General features: G+C 44.0%; 1 long non-coding RNA gene across 1 annotated transcript in view; it reads right to left on the bottom strand.

Annotated features, from left to right (window-relative positions):
* LOC114060647 overlaps nt 1–11699 on the bottom strand; it is a 21153-nt gene extending 9454 nt beyond the window's left edge. Inside the window, exon 1 of the long non-coding RNA XR_003571928.1 lies at nt 11536–11699. This is a non-coding gene — a long non-coding RNA (uncharacterized LOC114060647). The remainder of the gene's footprint in view (nt 1–11535) is intronic.
* Nucleotides 11700–12387: the final 688 nt, after the last annotated feature.

Here is a 12387-nt window from a genome sequence, read left to right as displayed (position 1 = left end):
CTCTTGAGTGTGCTGGGGAGTGATGGGCAGTCTGACCCACCAGAGACTGAATGGAGAGCCCCAGGCAGTGCAGGGGCAGTAGTAGAGGATGCTGCTTTCTGTTTCTGGCCACATCTGATCCAGAACAAAGCAACTGCTTTGAGAAAGGCTGAGCATTTAGCAAGTTTTAACAGGTATTTTCGTATGTGGGTAAAGACCCAAACTTGCTGCTGTCTTAATTTACAATCACAAAAATAATCAATATATTGCTAACACTGGTAGAAGCAATTAAATGCTGAGTTCCTCTGAAAACTATTCTACTTCCATAAAAGGGCCCTTATGATAATTTGGGGATTCATCCTACATTCACCAGACAGGGATAGTGCTTCTATCAATTTTAGTGGGACAATATCAGCTTTTTGCCCTTTTCCTTGAGACACCAAAATTTCAATACTTTACCAGTATTTGGCTTTTCCCTTGTGTTTAAATGAAGATGAGACTCGATATTTTTTTCTGTAGGGAGCAGAAAGATTGCTAAGTAGTATTTCTATTTTCCCCTTGGAATCTGATGAATAAGCAAATCATAGTCTGGAGTCCCAGCTGGTATTAGCTGGCACTGTACAACTGTAGACAGTGGCACTGTGCCAACCCAGACAGAGGGAGGAGACAACCCATGGATTTTGGACAGGACACAAAACTAATCCCAATGGCTAATTGTGATCAGCTGGAGTCTTGCAATACCCCCATTCGTCCAATTTGGATAAATGAACCATGCCTACTTTTAAAATCATCACAGGTATTGTTTCTTTTTTCATCAGGCCTCAAGAACAGGCCTTTTGTTTTTTTGTTCTGTTGTGGTCAGGCATCATGAAGTAATTTCCACGTTCAACTGTGGAGGATGCTGTAATCCTGGGCGCCATCCAGGGCCAGCTCATTCGTTTCAGTGGTTGGTCTTTGACATCTTTTTTTCTGCCTGCAACACTCATTTCATCCCCAAAGTTTGCTCACAAAGAATTACAAACTGAAAGTGAATATTGCCTGCAGGAATCTAAGGGCATGTCTCTGGCATGCAGCAAGAAATGCTCAACATGTTGATAAATTTCTGTACTCCTCTTAGAGTCAGGTTAGTATCCCCAAGCAGTGATGTGTGGATGTAACAGCTCAGCTGCATGAGCTCCACGACTTGCTGCTCTAAGAGTTGGTCACAATGCCTAATCCTTGATTGGTCTCTCCGGAGCACAGGTTTGATTCAGCAGGGTATGGACTGCCAACAGATGTTATGCCACAAGGCTACAAGCTATCCATATAGCAACATGCTAACTACTGCATGAGCTATGTTATAATATAAATAGGCCAAATAAATCAACTCCTTGGAAAGTGAAGTACAGAGAGAATCAGACACCCAGGGAGAAAATTATCAGGATCTGTCATGCAATATCACAAAATATCACTTGTTCTGCAATATCACAAAAGGAATTGGTGGAGTCACTGTCCCAACAAAGCCTCAGAAGCCTGTCTTTACCCTGAGATACCACTTTCACAGGCAGCTTCTGCTTTGACATCCCCAGACAGTCGCAATGATCTACAGAAGCAAAACTGGTCTTACCAAGGTAACACCTTCTGGCACATTAAGCTCCTTTATTTTGAAAGGGTGGAGCTGAGCCAAAAAGAAATGTACACGTGGTGGGAAAAGTGAGGAGTAACAAGGTGAACGCCATATGCAGCAGAGCAAACAGTAGCAGCATACCATTAGTTGTAAGATTCATAGTAAAAATTAATTTTAAGGAGGGATTTGGGAAAAAAAAATCTTTTGCACAGATCTCCTCCCATGTACATGTCTGAGGCAGAGAATGAAAGTGCTTGGGAGAAAACAAAGATCAGTGTGCAAAGAATGTTAACTTCAAAGGCAAAAAGAGTGGCAGAGTCAAAAGCTTGAAATGTAAGCAAAACCAGACTTTCAGCACATTATTAGTTTAAACGACTGTGATGTGCTATTAGTCTCAGTTTACTGCTTTTAGGGTTGACTTTATCAGTTAGGATCTGCACCTAGACTCTGCATCCAAAACCCCCTGAATTGTCAGTCAACACAGAACTACACCCGACACAGCTTAAACCTACTTCTATTCCAAAGGGACTTCCAAGGCAATCATCTCATTCAGGTAATTTCTGGAACCCTCCTGTTAGCTCAAATGCTTTACATGGGACATATATGTACTATGCATTCTATATATATGGCAGGCTGGTACAGCAAATTTTTATCGTCAGTTGTGATGTCCCAGGAATACAGTCCCTCATCTCCAGCAGTTCTCTCATGAAAATAACAGGACCCCACTACAGCATATAAAAGTTCATATATGATCTCCTCAGATCCTACCTTCACAGGATTTGTGTGATTTTCCATGCACTTTTCCTCCTTTTTCTCTCTTAACAGGAAACAGCTACCACTCTTAAGTGGTAATCTCAGATCTCACAATAGGATTCATAGGTTTTCATTAACTGTGACTTCTTAAATAAACCCTATTAATAACATCTCATTTATCTCTGAAACGCTTTGTGGCTTGGTGTGGAATTGCAGATTCCCCTGGCACCATCAGCACCACTACTGTCAGGTCAGTCCCAGCTGTGGTACAGCCAACACTGGTCTCTCATGCACCTCTCAGTCTAAACAGGCAAAAAATCCTCAGTCAATGCTTCATAGTTTCTTCCTTTCCAGGACTTGGGTGTTCATGCATAGTCTGAGAATACCTCAGGACAGGAGCTGCTAATCAACTTACTTTGCTTCTCAAACCCTTTATTAAGGTCAGGATGCAGAAAAGGAAAGCTGGCAAGCTGAAGTAGTCTATGGAAGCATCAGCAGCTGGGGGTGAATAAGCTGCTCCTCCAAGAAAGCATCTTCTTTTGAAGTCAAAGAGGCAGCAAGCAAGGATTTAGCACTGAGTATGAAAGAAGGAAGGCCACATTCTCCAAAAGATCTGAGACACATGACCTCCATGGAGGAGGAAAAAAGCAGCACCAACCTCCCCTGAATGGGGCAGACCCCCACAATACACTGTACTGCTATTCCAAGAAGCATGTTTTCAAACTAATGGAAAGAGATGAGGAAATCCCACCAGTTCAGTGATTATTTCCTCATGCTTTTCATCCATTTGACTGCCAAGGATACTGCTAGAAGAGAGCCTGAAGGGACCAGTAGTAACTGCAAGGTGCAAAGAGATTGGGAGATACACCCAAAAGCATCATCTGTGAGGCCCCTTACAGCACACGCTAGCGGTAAAACCTGTCCTGCAATTTGGGCTTCTAGTTTGGGACCTGGACTTCAAGAAAGATGTGAACTAATCTCACAGACAACAAAGAAGTGTGAGGGGAATGACCAAGAACCACAAAATATCCCCAGAGAAAAGCTGAAGAAGTTTGAAGTGTTTAGTCTAAATGGAGAAGAAGGGGAGAAGGCAACTCTCTTCCAGACTTGTCCAATAAAAGTAGTTAGAAAGGCTAAGAGAATAATCTGTTTCCTGTGTCTGCTGTTGACAGAACAAAAAGTAGTGAACTTAAATTGCAGTAAGGAATATTTAGATTTGACAAGATGTAAATTTGCTGATTGAGAGCAATCCATTACAGTGTTCAGCTCTCTTTAGGGAGGCTAGATCTTCACCATATTGATTACTTCTTTCAGGTAGTCTAACCACTGACTACTCTACCTGTTGCTTTCACCTGGCACTTCAAAAACTTCCAGCATCTGAAGATTTCTAACAACATCTTCACTGCTCTTTCACTGACAATGATTGATTGCTTCAATTTGTTTCCAGCCTTATCTCTTTTGGAAACCACACTCACTCAGCCTTGTTGTCATGGTTTTGCTGGTTCTTAAAAACTAAGCAGGAATTTTTCCCTTCCCCTTGCCCACTGCATGGAGGGATGTTAAGTGGGCAGTTGGGTAACACAAAAGAAACTTCCTCTTAGTTAATGGCCCTCAGAATCTCGTCTCCTGGGAAACAGGGGGTGAGGAGTTCTGACTGGCTTCTGAAGCTGGAACAAGGTCGGAGCGGAAGCTCTATGGGGTTTTGTTCTCAGCCTGGCTGCCAGCTGTGGATTCTGCTTGGATTTTCATCAGAGAGGAACTGTTTCGGGAGGTTTTTTCCCCTTCCCCATTCCCCCCCCCCCTTTTTTTTTTTCTTAGTAGTGGCTCTTGTGCACATCAAAGGGAGAAGGAAGGAAAACTATACTGCATGATTTGGCCAGCAGAACAGAGTGAGTTTTCCCACTGGGGAGGACTGTTTTGTTTTGTTTTGTTTTGTTTTGTTTTGTTTTGTTTTGTTTCTCTCCCTCCTCTCTCTCCCCTTTCCCAGTGTGTGTGGGGGGGGAGGGAAACCCGTTTTCGGTTTCTCCAACACACCCCAGATGATGTCACCCCACAAGCAACGACCAGTGATTCCACAGTGCCCCCAGCTGACCAGCATAAAGAACTGCAGGCTCTGCATCTCCAGTGATCCAACAGCGCCACCTGGTGACTGGCACAGGACACTACAAGCTCTGCATCTCTCGTGATCCAACAGTGCCCCCTGCTGACTGTGGTTAGAATTGCACCAAAGGGCACAAACTGAACTGTTTACTTTTTTCCCTTTGCTTGTGTATTGGTTTGTTTTGAAGGGGATTATTTGTGGGTATAAGAGTATTGTTTGCCTGTTTTATTTGTTTTATTTTGTTGTTTCTGACAACACATATATATTTTAATATAGGGCTGTTATTTTTTCCTTTTTTCACATTTTTTTCCCCTCAATTGGAGCCTCTTAATTTCGAATTTACAATTGCTTAGAGGGAGGAGTTTGGGTCTTTGTCATAACTGATCCTCAGCAAAAACCTGTGTCTCATTTAAACTGAGATACTTGTCCAGATACTACTCAGCTTGATAATAGTTTCATCATCCAAGTTTCTTTCTTAAGACAGTAGAGGAAGTAGTAGTAATAACATTACAAGATTTGTCCACCGTTGATCAAGCAACATCTCAGGAGGATTACCATTCAGCAATTTGAATACAAAGAACCAGAGAAGTGTTCACAACCCCAAGTCTGCCAGAGTTCAAGTAGCATTTGGACAATGCTCAGGCATATGGTGTGATTCTCAGGGCTGTTCTGTACAGGGCCAGGAGTTGAGCTTCAATAATCTGTGTGGATCCCTTCCAGCTCAGCATATTTCAGGAAGAATTTCTTCACAGAGAGGATTGTTGAACATTGGAATGGGCTACCCAGGGAAGTGGTGGGGTCACCATCCCTGGAGGTGTTCAAGAAGCGAGTAGATGTGGCACTTAGTGCTATGGTCTGGTTGATAGGGTGGTGATTGGTCAAGGGTTGGACTCTGATTTTAGGCATCTCTTTCAACCTAAATTATTCTCTGTGTCATTCTGTGTTCAAATTTCTTCACTGAAATGGTCATGAAGCACCAGAACAGCTTGCTCAGGGCAGTGATGGAGTCACCATCCCTAGAGGGATTTGAAAGATGTGTTGATGTGGTGCTTAGGAACATGGTTTAGTGGTGGACTTGGCAGTGCTGGGTTAATGGTCAGACTCAATGATCTTAAAGGTCTTTTCCTTATAGTTCTATGATTCCATGAACAGGTTTTACATGCATGTTATCATTCTTGTACCTCCCACTGATCATCTATTATCATTTTTCTAGCATGAACTTCCCAATGAGTTAGTCTATCCACACATTAAGTACACAGACAAATTCCAGTCAGTGCTGTGAATTCAGCTGATGCTATGTAATCAAAACCTATTTAGGGTCCAATGGGCAACTGTTTTTAACATCAATAACTGCACTTTACAACACCCAGATCCCATTGGGTCATAGCAGGGTCTAACCAGATAGATAATTCATAGGATGCACCTATTCTGGGTGTAAATCAGGAATGTACATTTTTTAAAAAAGTGTCCATCTGTTGACCTTTGCTCAGCAGGCTGCAGAACTTGCAAGGCACAGGTGGCACGAGACAAGACATTTCAGGCAGAGACAGGACCGCCTCATAGCTAAGTGCTCTCCTGGGAATTCAACCTTGCCTCTGCCAAAGATTAACAATGTAATAGTCAGTCATTACTTAAACTTATCCTGAGTTGTAGCTAGCAGTTTTCTCTTCGTGTTCTGAGTGCTTGACTTGAAATCCTGGTGCCAAGTTTGCAAGAGGGCAGACTCACAGCTGCAGCTGGACTGAACAGGACATGTGCACTGAGCATGGCAAATGCTGCAGTACTGGGAAATGTCCATAAGGGTCCGGGTACCTTAACTGAGTCCCACAACAGATTCTCCATCTGAATCATTCTGTGTCTCACATTGTACCCTACAGTGTGGATATAACAACTGTTTTTTGAGAATTCATTAGTGTTTGTGAAGCACTCAAATGCACAGAAAGGGCTGTAGGAAGTTATCTGCTATGCATTTAAAGCAGGTTGAAGTGGGCAGCAAAGTAGGCAGAGTGCCATACTGAGCTATGAGGAGAGATCAATGTATTAGGTAAACGCTCCATAAAAATCTTATATTGTGGACATTGCACAAAGAAACAGGAGGGGAAAAAAGGATCATTTTATAAAGTACTGAGTGAGAGAAAAAGACCAGCAGTGCAAGTTTACACAGCCAAGGCAAGCAATTGCCATCATCATCAGCGATTTGTTTTTGGCATCTTTCTCTGCACTGACAAATTACAAAGAGTATTTACCAAGGAATGCAGCCACAGGCTGAGTGATTATATCCTCACCAAAAGCATCAGTGACACTGTAGCAACAGTAACAACAAACAACCCCTTTATGTACACATAACAACCCCCTTTTAAGGACCCAACTAAAGGTTAATCCAAATGAAATTTGATTTACAATCAAGTAACATTCCTTTTAGGATATGCCTTGGTGATCAGAGTGAGAGATTTTCCCTGTGCATGTGCAGAAGTTAGCTACATAAAGGTCATGCAGGCAAACTAATTAATTTTATACTTCCCAGTGTAGGTTTGTCTAAATGTAATGGCCACGGGCTGCCCATCATTGTCAGCCCATGGACTTCACAGGCCAGTAGTTTTGTAAGGTTTAACCTCCTGGCATAGATCACCACCAACATTGTCTTCATTTCTTGAGTTGCCGGATTCTTCCACAGACAGACCCTTGTCTGTCTCCAGGCCTCTCCTTAACATGGGAGCCTACTGTCACTTCTTTTCCTTGTGCATCTTCAAAGGCCCCTGATGTACATATATCTTCTGCTACATGCTTGGGGCAGAGCCTCTTCAACATCTCCTTCACAATAATAGTTCGCACTTTGTTCCTGCTGGATGCAACTATTTCGCCATAACTAATTCACCAGGCTCCCCAGAAACGTTCAGTGGCTGTATGCCCTTCACCTTTCCCCAGCACGTGCTGGTGGGGAATTTGCTTCATCACAGAGCAGGCAGAGATCCCACAGCAGCCAGTTACGTGGCAGTCCCCATCACAGGTACCCCAGAGCAGCCTCCTTCTCTCCTGCCAGCAGCAAATTCCTTTGCCCTCATCTCCCTTCTTCCTCAGCCCTCTTGCCAGAACAGAGGTTTTCTTCATGTCTGTATGAAGATCTGGTGATTAAAGGAACAAGGAAAACCAGGGTAGAAAAAACATTGCTGTCATTGCTGTGCTTGCACAGCACCCATTTCACACAAGGAAGCACATCTCTCGCTCTGCCGTCACTGATTATAAAAAGCCAGTTACTGTGGCTTGCATGTCATCTTCAGTCTGTTCCTTGAGAGTCTCTCAGATGATGTATAATGAGCAATGTTTTCACGAGTATGGCAAATAAACTTCTTCTACAAAATTTTAAAGTAGATGTAGAAAGTGATAAAATCTCAGGTTATAAGAAAGATAACAGAAAACAAGCAACATTAAAAAGCTAGTAATAGTCCAGATCTATATATTTGCAGAATCTCATCTATATCACTGATAAAAATGAAGCCTGTCTAAAATAATAAGCATCAGTCTTAAATCTATTTTTCAGCCCTTGAGCATTCAGTTATTGTGGATCAGTTACCAATAAACAAATGATACTCTGAAGTATTCTAAGCTCTTCTTTAGCCGTGATTTACTGCTTTGAGTTCCATGAAATTGAACTAAAATATATATGCTAAATAAAAAAAAAAAATTAACAGGATAAATTAGAATTTAAGGATTTGATCCATAACATCAGAAAGTCACACTTCAAAAGGTCATGAATAAAAAAGTGTTGTTTACAGTAAAACAGAATCACATTCTCTAACTAATGCAGCTGACATTATTTCTGTAGTAGGCACCTTCTGCAACATGTGGTGTGACCCCAACTCTCACTAAAAATTACACACATCTGGCTTTCTCACTGGTTTGCAGAAGGTATCTTGCATGATCACACCTCCCAGTTAATTGGTAAATTCTCTAGACCATGTACTGTAATCTGAGTTTGACAAACAATCCAGCACAGCAGACCCTGGATTTGATTAGACCCTGCACACAATACAGCAATACAAATAGATCATTAATAATAACAAACAGTACACATTTGGACTGAAAATTAAAAGAAACATCCAAAAGTCTAAGAAATAAATCATGAACACAAAATGAAGTAATGGAAGTGAACTGGTCAGGGTTTTTTTCCAAGTGTATTTTCTTTTCAATAAACTCTGATAAATATCATCAAAAGGGCATTTCAGAGCTTGAACTTCCTAGTGCAAATGAAGGGTAAATGAACTGCAATAGACATTTGAGTTGGTTTGATTCTTAATAAGTGGTGGCACATAATCAATTTTTCATACTAATACTCAAATTTGGAGATAAAGTGCACTGTGTATGTACAGTGATTACCGTTGATAAGTATTTTACAGAAGTCTCTGCAAAAACATGAATAAAGTATTACATCATTGCTTATGAGCAGAGCTACTGCAAACTGTTGTGTGGCTCAGTCTCGCATTCTGCACATTGTTTATTACAAAGAGGAGAGGATATTTTACAACATTTAGGGCATATATAAGATTTTGTTCACTAGGACATCAAGAGATTATTTTAAATCGATCAGATCAAACATATCTCAATCCTGATAAAATTGGAACATTGATTTATTTCTTAGAGTGTGGGGTGAGGATTATAATTAAGTGATCACGGAAGAGATGTGTGTGCACATGCTCTGGTGGTGTTTGTCAGACAGTCTGAATCTCCTATCCTCTCATTTCAGAAAACATATTACCTGCATGTAAATGCAATTAGCTTCCAATTCCCACTCCTTCGCAGCGAGGTTTGTAACTCAGTGTTTTATAACTCGTCTTCCACACCAAGGTCCCAGGTGGCAAAAGGAGCTAGTCAGCTTACTTTTGGTGTGTTTCTGAGCTGTCTAGCCCATGAGACCACACAATCCTGGAAGACAATGACAGTGTGCTGCACTCAAGGGGTGACCTCTATGCTCTAAAAAATCTAAAGCGAAAGAAAGCTTGTGGTAGCCTTCCTCGCTTCCAACTTGCCAGATGTCTCCCCAAGTTGTTACCCAACACACTGTTTGCCTCTGAGTCATAAGAAAGAAGGTTTATTTTAGCTACTAAAAGGATGACTATTGCACAGCAAGATCTTGGCACTTTAATCTAACCATCCATTTTGACTACATTCTAGTTAATTGCATTAGAATATTAAAAAAGACCAATAATGAACCAAACATTCAGCCTGCAAGACTTTTTTTCCTTCTCATTTTCACTACATGATTATGAGTCAGGTTTGCTGGAGAATTGAATGGGTGTGTTTATGTACTCATAGAACTTTAGGAACAAATTCATAACTGGTTCCTGCCACCTGAAAACCAAGCTGGTGTACTATTTCCCCTTAGTCTAAAAGCTCTGTGACCCGAATCTTACTTACATAACTTCAACTGGTTCTTATTTCTATGCTGCTCTCAGCAAGCCATTGCTAAAATTGTAACAATGATATTATAAATCATGAATATTATAGAGAGACTGGAGTTGTCTCACACTGTTCATATTTAACAACCTCATCTGCAACACTTCACCTAACAGATACATTTAAATTAACAGTTCCATGCTTTAAAACTACCACAGATTAGTTTTCTATAGGTTTGTGTCTACTGATTTCTTGACTTTGGTGGCTCAGACAAATGAAGCCTTTCCTATGCCTTGCAGTGTCTAAAAGGACCCAAATGAGATAAGATCAATGAGCTAAAAATATTTTAGCACAGAGGTCATAGACATAAAGCCTTATATGCTCAGGCAGGCAGTATAAACATATTTACCCCAATTCTACATAAAACCAGGGTAAAAAAAAACTAAGCTGAACACTGTGTATGTGGTATTCCATATAATGGTCCCTAAGAGCAGAGAATGGAAAGCTGGTCAGGGCAGGAGCAAGAAGAGAGACATAAATAGAAGATGGAAAGGCTGTAGTAAGCAGCAGCTCAAAGAGGCTGAGCTCTCCTGCCAGTCAGTTTTATGAGCTCTCCTGACAACAGCAACAAAAGCCTGCAAAGACATCACATTTACAGGCATAGTCCCCCTTGAACAGATAAAAGCATAACCCTGGCAGTGTGAACCTTATCAATGAAACTACAATGACACAAATTCCCTCATCTTACTCTGGTACTGTGCAGATATGGAAGTCAATAGTTGTGATTCTCTCATATACTACAATACTGGAGACCATATAAATAACGAAGATGGTTAAAACCCCAAGGTGTACACTGATACTGTCCATGAGCCCAACTGTGTTTCTCCTCCGTTTTTTGGCTGAAACCAGTAGGAAAAGTCTGCAGTATGGGCAAATATATTAGAGGTTGTTTTTTCCCTAGCACTATGGGATGCTATGCCAAGTGGTAGTTAGGGAGGTCTGCTGCATTTGGGCAAGTTAATTACAGAGATGGAGGACAGCACGATGCCAAGTGGGAGGAAGGCATCCCTCCAGAAATGGACTGTCAGCAGAATCAGGAGGAGATGTAATCAGTCATAGCTCGCCTTTACCAACCAAGAACGAACACAGATGTGGCTTTCAGCTTGCTGAATATTTTCTGCCATGTGACTTCATCAGATTTTTGGCCTCTATATGAAACTCTTTTGTCAGACCTTTTCATATAGAAATAGGGTGCTTAGTTCTTTTTAGAGGGCTCAAGTAGTTCAGTTTACCTAAGTGGTTTTATTGTTCTAATAGAACATTGACTATTTTGGATTTTTGGTCCCTCTCTCTGATTCAGAAAACAGTGATCTTACAGGTGGTGGCTAATCCTGACAGTATTCACATGCACCCTTCTTTGAAGAAAATGTGGTAGAAGTGGTGGGAACAGCTAGGGACATTCTTATGCTGGCACATACCTTCATCTCGGTGTGTTGGATACTAATTTCAGATGCTGAGAGAGGTTATCAGAAGTGGGGAAGGTGGTGGGAGTTTATTTCCAGGTGAGCATGAACAATGAAACTGGAATCTGTGTCCTGCCTGTAATGAGCTCACAGCAGTGTGGCAAAGCAAGCAGACAGACATATGCTTAATATAAGCAGCTTAAGTCTCAAGGACAAAGAACATGTGCTGGCACACAACTTACAGTGCAGAGACCTCTGCATCTGGGCACGGTAACGAGCTTGCGGGATGTGTCACACAGGGCAAGCAGCGCACGCGGTGCGGGAGGGAGTGTCGCGGCAAGGGCTCACACTTCGAGATCCACTCTCCCTCACGACTGCAGATCGGCCGTGCCGGGGGAGCACCGGAGGGGCACCAGGGGAACACCGGGGGGGGTGGGGGGTGTGACTGTGGTGGCACAGGGGGAACACCGCGGGGGGGTCGCTGCGGTGGCATCGAGGGACCCCCTCAGGATCGGGCCCGCCCGGCCCCTCCGCCCCGGCCCCGCCCCAGCCCCGCCCCCTCCACGCGGACCACGTGTCCTGCGCGCTGCAGCGCCGCCGCCGCGCAGGCGCCGTGCGCGCTCCCGCTGCCCGGCCGAGCCCGGGGCTCGGGATCAAAATGGCGGCGGCCGGAGCGGGGCCGGGCGGGAGCGGGCGGCGCTGAGCGGGAGGATGGCGGCGGCGAGCGGCTGCCGGGGTGAGACACCGCGGGGAGCTGGGCCGGCAGGGGGGGCGCGGGCTCGGTGTCGCGGCGGCGGAGGGGAAGGGGCGAGACCGTCGACGCCCCCGCGGCGGAGCTCGGAGCGCGCCCCGCCGGGCCGGCTGCGGGCAGCTCGTCCCGCCGCGCCGCTCCCAACCCGCAGCTCCGCGGGGCCGCTCGCCGGGGGAGCAGCCCCGCTTCCCGCGCCGCTCCCGGCCCGCAGGGTCTGCGGTCCGGAGCGCCGGCAGCGGCCTCGGCTGTGCTCGTTCGCGCTGTCGGGTCCCGCCTCGCCCCCCCGGCCCGGCGCCGCTCCCCGCGGAGCCCGCGGGCGGAGGTTGGGACCGTGTCCCGCAGG

This window comes from Empidonax traillii, unplaced genomic scaffold (genome assembly GCF_003031625.1).
Source record: "Empidonax traillii isolate 1590-97213 ecotype Southwest subspecies unplaced genomic scaffold, ASM303162v1 scaffold283:size781446, whole genome shotgun sequence".
Taxonomy (NCBI): domain Eukaryota; kingdom Metazoa; phylum Chordata; class Aves; order Passeriformes; family Tyrannidae; genus Empidonax; species Empidonax traillii.
This window is presented reverse-complemented; position numbering and strand designations above follow the sequence as displayed.